Here is a 13,612-nt window from a genome sequence, read left to right as displayed (position 1 = left end):
TTCCTAGAGCAGAATTTTTTTCTCCTACTTCCACTTTTACTTCACTACATTTTTTCAATGATTTCAATACTTCTACTCCAATATTTTTTTTTTGTGCTGCATAGTTACTCGTTACAATTATAAAAATTACCACTGCCAGAACAGTAGATGGCAGGTTTCATGAAGCTCAAAACATGTGTATTATCAGCGCATACGAAAATAAAAGCTACTGTATGTATAAATAAAAGCTGCATTTGAAATAATAAAAAACAATATGATGTTCAAACTTTTGACTTCTTTCTTTAATAACTACATAACACAGTACTTGTACTTTTACTTTCAGTACTTGATTAGCAATTTTTTTCACAACTACTGGTACTTTTACTTTCAGTACTTGAGTAGCAAAATTTTTTCAAAAACTACTTGCAATACTTAAGTACAAAAAATGTTGAATACTTTAGTACTTCTACTCAAGTCACGTTTTGATCGAGCACTTCCACTTCTGCTCAAGTCAATTTTTGATCGAGCACTTGTACTTTTACTCAAGTATGGGTTTCGAGTACTTTATACAACTCTGGTTCTGGGTGTGGTATAAAAGCCAGGAGCACATGTGCTTGGGGTCTTTGGCTGGTGAGCAGAGTCCCAGAAGGAGGGTGGCGGCTGTCTCCTCCTCTAACAGTTGGTGTGTGGTCCCAGGCGGTCGGCCTGGTGGACCAGAAGGAAGGAGCTGAACCCAGAGGTCCAGGAGAACTGACTGGAGGGGTTGAGACACTGGATACCATAGAAAAACAGTATCGTGAGTACAGGGGATCGAGTCTAGGGCCCTGACCTGAGAGGGGGCCACCCCAGAGTAGTATAGTCAGAGGACGGGTGTCAGTTTGTGGAGTGAAAGGGGTGCTAGGCAAGCACCCTGAAGATTGTTATTCAATCAAGTCATCTACTCAGAGACTTAATCCTAAAGTTCACCTAGTGGCAAGATGAACCAGCAACCTGGCTGCATCTACAGACAGGACTCCTCATCTTTTGTGAATAGTTCAATTCTGGAGTATCCCACTCTTCCCTTTTCCCATCCCTAATTTAAATAAAACCACAAAAACAACTACATCCCCTGGACTGTTCATTGACTGAGCCAGAGAGTAAAGAGTTAAATTGTGCATGCTCTGGTTGCTAACGGTAACCCAGGGGGATCCCAAGGTGAACAATCCAGCAGTCCTCCAGGGGGCAGTGCTACAAAAATACAATAAAAAAGTACAAAATTCAAAATTAGGCAATGTAGGTATTATTGAGCATTTTGAGGCATGAGGTGTGTTCAATATCGGAGTTTCCTGGAGTCATTTACAAACTGGCTTAACAAGAAGAGATTTAGAAGAGAGAAAAAAAAGGTATGAGTGAAGGTAGAGAGTACAAAGAAAAAAGAAAACAGGGAAGAATCAAGTTTAGGACCTAGAAACCTCAAATAGTCTATAATAACACTGTATTTAAACCACTTCCATACCGGGCCATTGTAAAATGACGCTGACAGGAAGGGCTCCTCGATCCGGGCGGCCATCATATGACATCCGCCCGCTCTCACCGCTACTGCGCGCCCCCAGGGGCACGCAGCGCGGCGATCAGGGATGAGCCTTGTCCCTCGGACAGAGCCCATCCCCAATCAAGGTAAACAGCCAATGAAATTGGCTGTTTACCACGTGATCCAGCCCATCAGGTACTCTGATGATAGGTACTCGGGTACTCTGATGGGCTGGTGACAGGTACTCGGGTACTCTGATGGGCTGGTGACAGGTATTCGGGTACTCCAATGACAGGTACTTGGGTACTCTGATGACAGGTACTCGGTTACTCTGATGGGCTGGTGACAGGTACTTGGGTACTCTGATGACAGGTACTCGGGTACTCTGATGGGCTGGTGACAGGTACTTGGGTACTCTGATGACAGGTACTCAGGTACTCTGATGACAGGTACTCGGGTACTTTGAGTATCCGAGTACCTGTCATCGGAGTACCCGAGTACCTGCCTCTAACCCAGAGTGCCTGAGTACCTATCTGCACCCCAGTACCTGTCTCTAGCTCATCAGAATACCCAAGTACCTCTCTGAAGCTCATCAGAGTACCCAAGTACTTTTCTGAAGCTGATCAGTGTACCTGAGTACCTGTCTGCAGCCCATCAGAGTACCTGAGTACCTATCTGCAGCCCAGGCCTCCTAGATTATGTTTTGGGGTGTTTGCTTTCCAAAATGGGGTCATTTTGTGGGGGTTTGCATTGTCCTGGTGCTCCAGGGCCTTCAAAAGTGTGATTGGTTGTAATGAAATTATATGTGTAATTTATGCTCCTAGAACACCTGACGGTGCTCCTTGCATGTTGGGCCTCTGTATGTGGCCAGGCTGTGTAAAAGTCTCACACATGTGGTATCGCCATACTCAGGAGGAGTAGCAGAATGTATTTTGGGGTGTAATTGCAAGAATGCATATACTATGTGTGAGAAATAACTTATTATGTTATTATGACAATTTTGTGTAAAAAAAAAAAAAAAAATGTCTTAATTTTCCCAAGAATTGTGAGAAAAAATTACAACTTCAAAAAACTCACCATGCCTCTTACTAAATACCCTGGAATGTCTACTTTCCAAAAAAGGGTAATTTGGGGGGTATTTGTACTGTCCTGACATTTCAGGGCCTCAAGAAGTGAGATAGTCCTTCGGTACATCAGGTGTGATCAATTTTCAATGATTGGCACCATAGTTTGTAGACTATATAACTTTCACACAGACTAAATAATAACCACTATATTGGGTTATTTTTTACCAAAGATGTGTAGAAGTATAAATTTTGGCTCAAATTTATGAAAAAAAATTACTTATTTGCAAAATTTTATAATAGAAACTAAAACAAAATGTGTTTTTTTCAAAATTTGTGCTCTTTTTTCACTTATATCGCAAAAAATAAAAAACCCAGTGGTGATTAACCACTTAAGCCCCGGAGGATTTGGCTGCTCAAAGACCAGGGCCTATTTTGCGATTCGGCACTGCGTAAATTTAACGGACAATTGTGCGGTCGTGCGACGCTGTAGCTAAATGAAATTGACGTCCTTTTTTCCCCACAAACAGAGCTTTCTTTTGGTGGTATTTGATCACCTGTGCAATTTTTACTTTTTGCGCTATAAACAAAAAAAGAGCGACAATTTTGAAAAAGTAACAATATTTTTCACATTTTTTTATATGAAATTCCCCCCCCCCAACAAAAATGTATAAAAACAAAATTTTTTAACCTTTTAGGCCAATTTGTTTTACGCTACATATTTTTGGTGAAAAAAATCACAATAAGCGTATTTTGATTGGTTTGCGCAAAAGTTATTGCGTTTACTAACTACGGGAAAGATTTATGTCATTTTTATTGTTTTTTTTTAAACTAGTAATGGCGGTGATCTGCGTTTTTTTTTTTTTGCGGGACTGCGACTTTGCGCCGGACAGATCGGACCCTTGACTGACATTTTTGACACTTTTGGGGGGACCAGTGACATTACTACAGTAATCAGTGCTATACATATGCACTGTTACTGTAAAAATGACACTGGCAGGGAAGGGGTTAACTTTATTAGAGAGCAAGGGGTTAAGTGTGTCCCTAGGGGCGTGCTGCTAACTGTAAAGGGGTGTGGCTTTTGATGTAACCACAGAGACATACGATCCTACATAGCAGGATTGTATGATCTCTGCTGTTACATCAGGGAGAATGACAGGCGGCTTTGTTTACATCAGCCGCCTGCCTTTCTCCCTCTCCAGTGGGAGATCGTGAGTGACCGGCGGACACCGGAACCGCCGGTCACTCGCACAGGGATGCCCGTGAACGAGCGGGTGCGGGAGCGCGCCTCCGGCGGTGCGCGCTCGCCCCCTATTGGCTCGCGGCGAGTGACGTACCCATACGTCACTTTGCCTGCACGGGGCTGACCGCCGCAGTATATGTACTTGCGGCGGTCGGCAAGTGGTTAAATACTACCAAAAGAAAGCTCTATTTGTGTGAAAAAAATGATAAAAAATTTGATTGGGTACAGCGTTGTATGAGTAATTATCATTCAAAGTGTGAGAGCGCAGAAAGGTGAAAATTGGTCTGGGCAGGAAGGGGGTGAAACTGCTTTGTATGGAAGTGGGTAAGGAGATAAGAATTTACCTAAATATTGGGCCCAAGTGTTCCACACCTTTTCAAATTGCATTTTGGTATCATTCATGGTATTGGCTATTCTCTCGTGGGTCATTACCTAATTTTTTGCTTGGTCTGAGATGGGGACACCAAGGCCATCTTCAATGACCTGGCTATGGTTATCTTAGCCACTAACAAAATAAATAAGATCAGTCTTTTTATTGTATGAGAAGCATTCTTAGGCTTCTTTCACACGGTCCGCCTCCGCAGGCGGATCCGTGTTGCTCAGCGGGGATCGATCCGCGATCCCCGCTGAGCCGGGCGGATGACAGCTCCGTCTCCGCTTGCAGAGCGGAGAGGGAGGTGTCTCAGCACCCGCTGCCCTCTATGGGGGATCGGAGGAGAGCGGACCGCTTGTCCGCTCTCATCAGATCCGCTCCGCTCCGATTACTGAACGGATGGAAAAATAGGGTTTCCATCCGTCCAGATTTCAGCACAGGATCGGATGCGGATGGCAGCGGGCGTCAGCGGAGGTGACCTCCGCTGACACCCGCTGCCCCATAGAGCTGCATGGAGGATCCGATCAGATCCGCCTAAAAAACTGACAGGCGGATCTGATCGGACCGCCCGTGTGAAAGAGCCCTTAACTGCCTTATTAAGAAGAGCTGTTTGGGGGAATTGCTTTATTGATATTCCAGTGAGCCGTCTCAGCCAAGCAAAAATCCCATTCCAGAATTCCCTACATCTAGGGCAATCCTACCATGTATGATACATGGTACCCCTAAGATTTGGATACAGTTTTGAGAGGCAAGAGAGAACTAGCTATCATCTCTTGAGAGCTCAAGGCCCCTTTCACACAGGGGAGTCCGTCGGCGGACTCCGTTTTTCTCAGCGGGGGATCGATCCGCCGATCCCCCGCTGACCAGGCAGATGGCAGGTCTGTCTCCGCGCTGTGTGGGGAGACAGAGCTGTCAGGTCCCCGCTGTTCTCTATGGGGGAATCGGATGAGAACGGACCGTCTGTCCGTTCTCATACAAACCGATCCGCTGGACTGATGGAAAATAGGGTTTCCATCCATCCAGATTTGACGGATCGGATTGGATGTCAGCGGACATGTCTCCGCTGACATCCGATGCTCCATAGAGATGCATGGGGCATCCATTCAGATCCTCCAAAAAAAAAGGGCAGGTGGATCTGAACGGTCCGTCTGTGTGAAAGAGGCCTAAAGATTAACTTTGATAACGATACATTTAAGAGTCCCTTAACCACTTAAGCCCCAGCCCTATTTCGGACACTTTTTGTTTACAAGTTAAAATCAGTATTTTTTCCTAGAAAACTACTTAGAACCCCCAAACATTATATACATATATTTTTTTTAGCAAAGACTCTGGAGAATAAAATGTCGGTCATTGCAATATTTTTTGTCAAGCGGTATTTGCGCAGCGGTCTTTAAAACGCCATTTTTTAGGAAAATTTTTGAAAAATCACATTTCACTGAATTTAAAAAATACTAAACAGTAAAGTTAGCCAATTTTTTTTGTATATTGTGAAACATGATGTCACGCTGAGTAAATAGATACCCAACATGTTACGGTTTAAAATTGCGCCCCCCCCCCCCCCCCCCCCCCCCGTGGGATGATGACAAACTACGGTCAATAGAGATCTCAATAGGCGACGCTTTAAATTTTTTTTAACGGTTACCAGTTTAGAGTTCGAGTGTAGCTCTTTTTTTTAAATTATTGCTCACGTTCTGGCGATCACGGCTATACCTCACATGTGTGGTTTGAACAGCGATTTAATTCGCAGCTCGACTTCAGTATACGTTTTTTTTGTGCGTGAGCTAACGGTGACGGGGGCGGCTAAAATTTTTTCTTTTTTTTTCCTATTTATTTTTTTTTTTTTTAAATTTATTACAGGTTTTTTAAAAAAAAAAATAAAAATCTGATCACTTTTATTGCTGTCACAAGCAATGTAAACATCCCTTGTGACACCAATATGCAGTAACAGGTACTCTTTATGGAGGGATTGAGAGTCTAAAAGACCCTAGACCCCTCCACTACACTTTCATGTATGCAAAACGGTGAAAACGGCGTTTTTGCATACAGTCATTTTTTAAAACTGACGCCTTTTGCAGAGTAACCCGGAAGTGACGTCATGGACGCCGCCTCCGGGTTACGTCATCGGAGACCCGATCAAAGCCGTTTCCGGCTTTGATCGGGACTCCATCCAGCCAGTGGAACGGGACCCCCGAGCAGAGCCGCATCGGTCGTTACTGACGGAAAGCCGACCGTCGGCTGTAAACCACGGTATCGGGATGGTGTCTCTAGCTAGAGGCATCATCCCAGTATACTACCGCAAAGTCTGCCGACGTAGATCTACGTTAGTACGCGGTAAGTGGTTAAAGCGGTTGTATACTCACAACATAAAAAAAAAACCCTGCAAGACAAAGGCATAATGAGCTAGTATGCATTGCATACTAGCACATTATGAAATACTTACCTTAGAACGAAGCCCTGACACCATCGCCCGGACAACGCTGTGGGAGCTGTCATGTTCCCTCGGCGCCTCTTCCGGGTTCGGCGGCTTCGGTGCATGCGTGCGGGAGTTTACTTTCTGGCAAGCAGCCGACAAAGAGCTCTGAAGGTCCGCCGGACCTTTAGAGCGCATGCGCCACTGCTGTCAGCGGCTGCAGGTTTAGGAGATATTCATTTTACCTACAGGTAAGCCTTATTATAGGCTTACCTGTAGGTAAAAGTTTAATGGTGGAGTATACTACCGCTTTAAAAGAGAATTGAGAGAACCTATGCCACTTATCCAACTCTTTGTCAATTGATAAGCTTTTTTTCCTACTCCTTCATGTAAGAAAGCTTATTCAGGGTACCAAGTAACAGCCTATAAACTGGAGATATACCCCCCTTCTAACCCAAATCTTGTGTGCACTTTTTTTCATAAGGGGTACATTTTTCCATATTTTATGCTATTTTGTGTCTTATGCCCCATACACACGTGCAGATTATCTGAAGACTTTTGTCTGCAGACTTACCAAAACCATATAATATGAGGTCAAACCTAAACACTTTCAATTTGTATGCAATCCGGCAGGCCCTTGCACTACATAGAAAAGGTAAATCTGAAGACAAAAGTCTTCAGATAATCTGCACGTGTGTACGGGGCATTAGTGCAGAAAAATACCAGTTAACATGCTAGAAATGCACTCAGCTCCTAATGCCCCTGTACGGGGAATAATTTCTTTCACTGTCTTCAACTTTACAACATACTGTAGGTGTAGGGTCTAATTGTTCTGTAGTACAAGATAAGACAAGACAATTAGACCTAGGAGGGCTAATTAGACTTCTTGAGACGGCACAAGAAATATACACACGACAGCTCTGAATTGTGGAAAATATTAGGTATTTCTCGAACCTATTGAAAATAACAAAACTCTTTCGAAGATTTATTTAACAGACTAAAAGAGAACAAAAAAATAGTTATTTACACTTTAAACAACATTTTACATGCAGATTACAGTCCTTCTATATTGCATTCTTGAAATGTTTTCATCATATTATTAGTGCACTGTACACATTCTGCTAGATTTCAGTAAGCATGCAGTCGATTTTTTTTTTCCATTTATAAATCATCTGTTGTTAAGGACCAGGCCGATTTCTGACACAAGTTTACAAGTCTGTTTACAAGTTAAAAATCAGTATTTTTTGCAAGAAAATTACTTAGAACCCCCAACCACAATATATATATATTTTTTTGCAGAGACCCTAGAGAATAAAATGGAGATCATTGCAAAACTTTATGTCACACTGTATTTGCACTGCAGTCTTACAAACGCAATTTTTTGGGGGGGAATACACATTTTTTCATTAAAAAAAATGTAAAAACAGTAAAGTTAGCCTAATTTTTTTCTAGAATGTGATAGAGAATGTTACGCTGAGTAAATTGATACCTAACATGTCATGCTTCAAAATTAAGTACGCTAGGGGAATGGCGACAAACATTGGTACTTAAAAATCACCATAGGCGACATTAAAAATTTCTACAGGTTACCAGTTTAGAGTTACAGAGGAGGTCTAGGGCTAGAAGTATTACTTTCACTCTAACTATCGCAGCAGTACCTCACATGTGTGGTTTTAACACCATTTACATATGTGGGTACGACTTGTATATGCATTCGCTTCTGCGGGCAAGCTCGGAGGGACGGGGTGCTAAATATTTATTTATTTTTTCGTATTTATTTTACCTTTTATTTTTTATTTTTACACTGTTCCTTTTAGGAAAAAAATGTGATCTCTTTTATTTCTATTACAAGGAATGTAAACATCCCTTGTAATAGAAATAAGCAGGACAGGGCCTATTTAATGTGAGATCTGGGGTCAAAAAGACCTCAGATCTCACATCTACACTTAAAAGCAAAAAAAAAAAAAAAAACTCTGGTCCTCCAAGGTCATAGAGTCAGGTGGGGGCCATCTTGCCCTCACTCGACTTCCTGCCTGGGACTGGAATGGACCGGATTTTTTCCGCTACCGATGGCTCCAGTAAGCAGGGAAAATGACCGGGAAGCTGCGGGAGGGGGGTGGACACCTTTCCCGCCACCCACAAAAGTAATCCTGTGGCGACTCTGCTGCTGGGACCACTTTTATGTGAAAAAGGACCGCCTGGCCATGTAGAAAAATACCGGGGGTTATGGCAGCTATCTGTGGCCATAACCCCGGTATTTAACGGCGTAAATACACGGTGGGCGGCCCAGAAGTGGTTAATGAGCTTCTGTCAAAACTCTTATTGTGAGTCTTTTTATCGACACATTCAAAAGCTTATGTTTTTTTTGCCATAGGTTCTTGCAGTTCATGTACATCCCATATTGTTCACAATAAATAAGGCTGCAACTATATCTGTAATAAATAATCCATATAAATATTAAAAGTTAAAAAAATATACAGTGGTAAGGATTGATAGTAATGCTCCTGATCTAGTTGCTGTGTGAGCACCTCCTAATGTGAATGTTTTATTTTTTTACTTTTTTTAAATTTAAATAAAAGTATTAAATACTACATAAATGATGTTTGTATATTCTCTGACCTATTTAGATAATACAATTTTTTTAATGTAGAAAAAAAGAACACGTGAAAGGTGTGCTCTAGTGATAAAGAGGCACTGACCTTATGGTTGATATGCCCTACTTTTATCTAGGATCAACTTTTTATCTGTCATTTTTTGGCACTATAAAGTAATTATGAAACACTCTCTGAAGTGAAGAGTAACATATTCACAAGGATGCTTGAATGAAGCATTGCAATGGTTATTATAATCTATTTAAAGAAAATAGATTATAAAGGTTTTAAAGAAATTAAATATTTTATTGTTTTTGTATTTTATTGAGGTATACTTTTATTTTAGGAAAACAATAAAATCAAAGTTTTTACTTTAATTACTGTATGTTCTTTGAGCATCACAAGCATCACTCTTGTAGCGTATCTTTGTTAAAATTCTGGCCCATTACTGTATGCACTATGACCACATTTTCAGTTTAAACTTCCTATTTTTAACCTTTTACTCTGCCCTATGACGTCAGCCTGATTTATAACTCTCTTTTTAAAGCTCCATATGCCCACGTTCACATTTGTCCAATTTGACATGCGATTTGACATGTCAAATCGCATGTCAAATCGGAGCCAATTGCCGGCAATGGCACCGCCCAAATCAGTGCGACGCCGACTTTGTGACGCCGCACCGATTCCCAAAAGTAGTTTCTGTACTACTTTTGGCGACTTCAGGGGGCGATTTCAATTGACATCTATGACGGGACCCAAACAGATGTCTGTGAAATCGCCCCCGAAGTCGGACTGAAAATGCCAGTTTGAAATCAGCACGATTTCAAAGCTGCCTCAGTGTGAACTAGGGCTGCACGATATTGGGGAAAAAAGTATATTGCGATATTTCGTTTTTAACAATATATATCGCGATATTTCTCCCAGACAGTCTTCGGAGGAGGGATCAGTTAGCAGAGCTCAGCTTTCTGCCAGGGGATCCACCACACTCGTAGAACTTCTCCCGCCCGGACAGCCCGAGCCTTGTGTCGGAGCCGGAGTGTAGAGCAAGCGTCGGTAGCAGCCTTTGTCCCGCGTTGCTCCTCCGCCATGCTCCGGACGTCTCACCCCCCTCTCCTGCTGCAAACACTGTAGCCTCTCCGCCGCCATGCAATCCGCCCCGCAACTCCAGCCCTCCCAGCTCTGCCTCTTAGTCAACAGCCGACCATTACTCCGCCCTGCTCCGCCCATTGTCTCTCCATTGAATCTATTTACAAAACATTACAGCCTGATCCCGCCCCCGATGCAGCCAGGAGAGACAATGGGCGGAGCAGGGCGGAGTAATGGTCGGCTGGATACTAGAGGCAGAGCTGGGAGGGAAGTGTGGGACGGATGTAATCACTGTGATTCCTCCTTCTCCTCCCGAGTCCCGACTTCTCCCTGCCTCCCTGCCTAATGCCTGAATATCATGTCTTCGGCGATATGAATATCGCCCATGCCTGCAGAACGATAGTCGATATCACATCGACTATCGTTCAGCCCTAGTGTGAACCTAGACTAAATAGTGGATATATGGTCCAATGGTTAAATTTTAAAGTCTATGCTGTAGCATGCACTGAACATAACCCACCATCCATCTCAATACACAATGTACCGTGCAGACTATAATGCACAGAGTTCTAACCCCTAATTAATACAGCATGTCCTAATACGCAATCACCATGCATCCTAATACACAGAGCATCTTACCCCTACTACACACAGCACCATGCTCCCCAATGCACATACCACCATGTACCCCAACACACATACTGCCTCCCACCCCCAACACAGACAGCATCCTACCCCAAATACACACAGAACCATGCACTTCAATACACACAAAATTGTACACCTAATTCACACACAGCATTCTACCCCTAATACCCACAGCATCCCACTCCTAAAACACATGCTCCACACACAACATCTTACATCTAGCATATACAGTACCTTAATACACTTAGCATTTTTTTTTTTTACCAATCTGAATATAGATTTGTTGTTGTCTATGGAACCATTCACACAGCTGCATAAAAATCAGTAACAGAGGTATGAATACAGAGCCGTGAAACAAATGAGAAAATTTTACTGATGAGTGGAGTAATTTAAGCGCATACGCTTGTTTACGTATCTGTACGCATGTGTACTTGCATATATATGCGTATATTGCAATACTGGCAATGAAGAAGAATTTTAGGTTTGTATAGGCTTACATACCTTTACACACATTTACGCAAGGTCTTTATGAAACAATATCCTGAGTATAAAAATCAGTAAATTCTTATATCTGTGTGCAACTGGCTCATAGAAAATACAGTCCAGTTTGGAACCTCCAATTGCAGCCTGGATTTTTTAAAGAGGCATTTCCCACCCATGAAAGTCTGGGTAAGAAAGCTCCTACATTGTAAAATAAATATTTTATGCGTACAACAATAGATAATCTAAGAATTTAATTTCCTACTATGCTCAGGAGTGATCAAATTTGTGGCACGGTAAAACGGGCATGCAATGCAAGTAAGTCACCTGTGTTGCATACACTTAGTTCAGACCCCATTAACCCCCAACCTCTTATATTGAGTCCACATTTTGGCTTCTTGCAAGGACTACAGTCCTAACAATGTTCTTGAGATGATTGATGCCCAATCCTGCCAATGCCAATGTCAACATGGGAAGAGTGCATTGTGTTGTCTGTAAATGGCATCTTACATCATTGCCCAAGCCAAGCACGGTACCATAATTACAGGCTGAATTCATCCTTAAGCCCCGTACACACGTAGCGATCGTCGGCCGAACGATCGGCCGTCTTTTGTCCAGGGCTGTCCTGTCGGTTGAAAACTGCAAAAGACTGCACATGAATTTTGTCGGCCAACAACAGCCGACTGCAGAAGTGATGTCATGTGATGGTTAACTTTCTGTGTGTTTTTTCTTTTCTGAGCATGCCCAGTCTTGCAAATCTGCTGATTGTCGGCCGAATTCTGTACTGACTGGCGAACAATCGGCCGTTCTGGTGACGGCCAACAAAAATTTTAAAGTCTGCACGCCAGATTCTGTTCGGCCGAAAATGCGCTGTCGGAAGCATCATACTAACAAGCCTACAATCGGCCGATTGGTCGGCGGCCGAATATTTACGGCCAACGATCGGTACGTGTGTACGGGGCTTTATGTGTGAAAAATAAAGGAATCAACCAGCACTTGGATAGTGATCACATGTGTGATCACCTAACAATGTCAGTGGGGAGCCTTAGGGGTTGATTTACTAAAGGCAAATCGACTATGCATTTTGCAAAGTGCAGTTGCACCAGAGCTTAGTAATTAAGGTAAAGCTTCTCTTTGCAAAGAATACCCAATCAAGTGCAAGGGAAATAAAAAATAACTGCATTTTTTCTAGCACGTGATTGGGTGATGGAAGTCAGCAGAGCTTCTGCTCATTTACTAAGCTCTGGAGCAACTGCACTTGCAAAGTGTAATTGCACTTGACAGCAGATGGCAGTGAGCGGATTCGAAAGCCATTATTAGACAAAAAAGCAGCTATGGGATCTGCTCACTGTCATCAGCTGTCAATCACAGGCAAGGTGAACCTAAAAGGGAACTAGTTCCCCATCATGTTCTGCCCACTGTCAGTTCAATGTGACTTGCTGGTCGATTTGTTTGGACATGGGTGGTCTTCGCCCAAGTAACAAAATAAGTAAATGTAAAAAACATTCAAACATAATAATAAAGTAATAAACACACAACACCGACCCCTACCCCACCAATGCCAACATTGACTTGGTTTCACTGTGCTTATCTGCTAATTCTTTGAAGCCAACCATAAACGGTTTGAATCTCAGCCAGTTCAGGCTGAATGTACTCAAGTTGTATGGGCAGGCTGAATGTACTCAAGTTGTATGGGCAGGCTGAATGTACTCAAGTTGTATGGGCAGGCTGAATGTATTCAAGTTGTATGGGCAGGCTGAATGTACTCAAGTTGTATGGGCAGGCTGAATGTACTCAAGTTGTATGGGTAGGCTGAATGTACTCAAGTTGTATGGGTAGGCTGAATGTACTCAAGTTGTATGGGCAGGCTGAATGTACTCAAGTTGTATAGGCAGGCTGAATGTACTCAAGTTGTATGGGCAGGCTGAATGTACTCAAGTTGTATGGGCAGGCTGAATGTACTCAAGTTGTATGGGTAGGCTGAATGTACTCAAGTTGTATAGGCAGGCTGAATGTACTCAAGTTGTATGGGTAGGCTGAATGTACTCAAGTTGTATGGGCAGGCTGAATGTACTCAAGTTGTATGGGCAGGCTGAATGTACTCAAGTTGTATGGGTAGGCTGAATGTACTCAAGTTGTAAAGGCAGGCTGAATGTACTCAAGTTGTATGGGCAGGCTGAATGTACTCAAGTTGTATGGGCAGGCTGAATGTACTCAAGTTGTATGGG

Source organism: Pelophylax lessonae (assembly GCF_965119305.1).
Source record: "Pelophylax lessonae genome assembly, chromosome: 3".
NCBI lineage: Eukaryota > Metazoa > Chordata > Amphibia > Anura > Ranidae > Pelophylax > Pelophylax lessonae.
The sequence above is the reverse complement of the archived record's forward strand: the minus strand, read 5'-3'. Positions refer to the sequence as shown.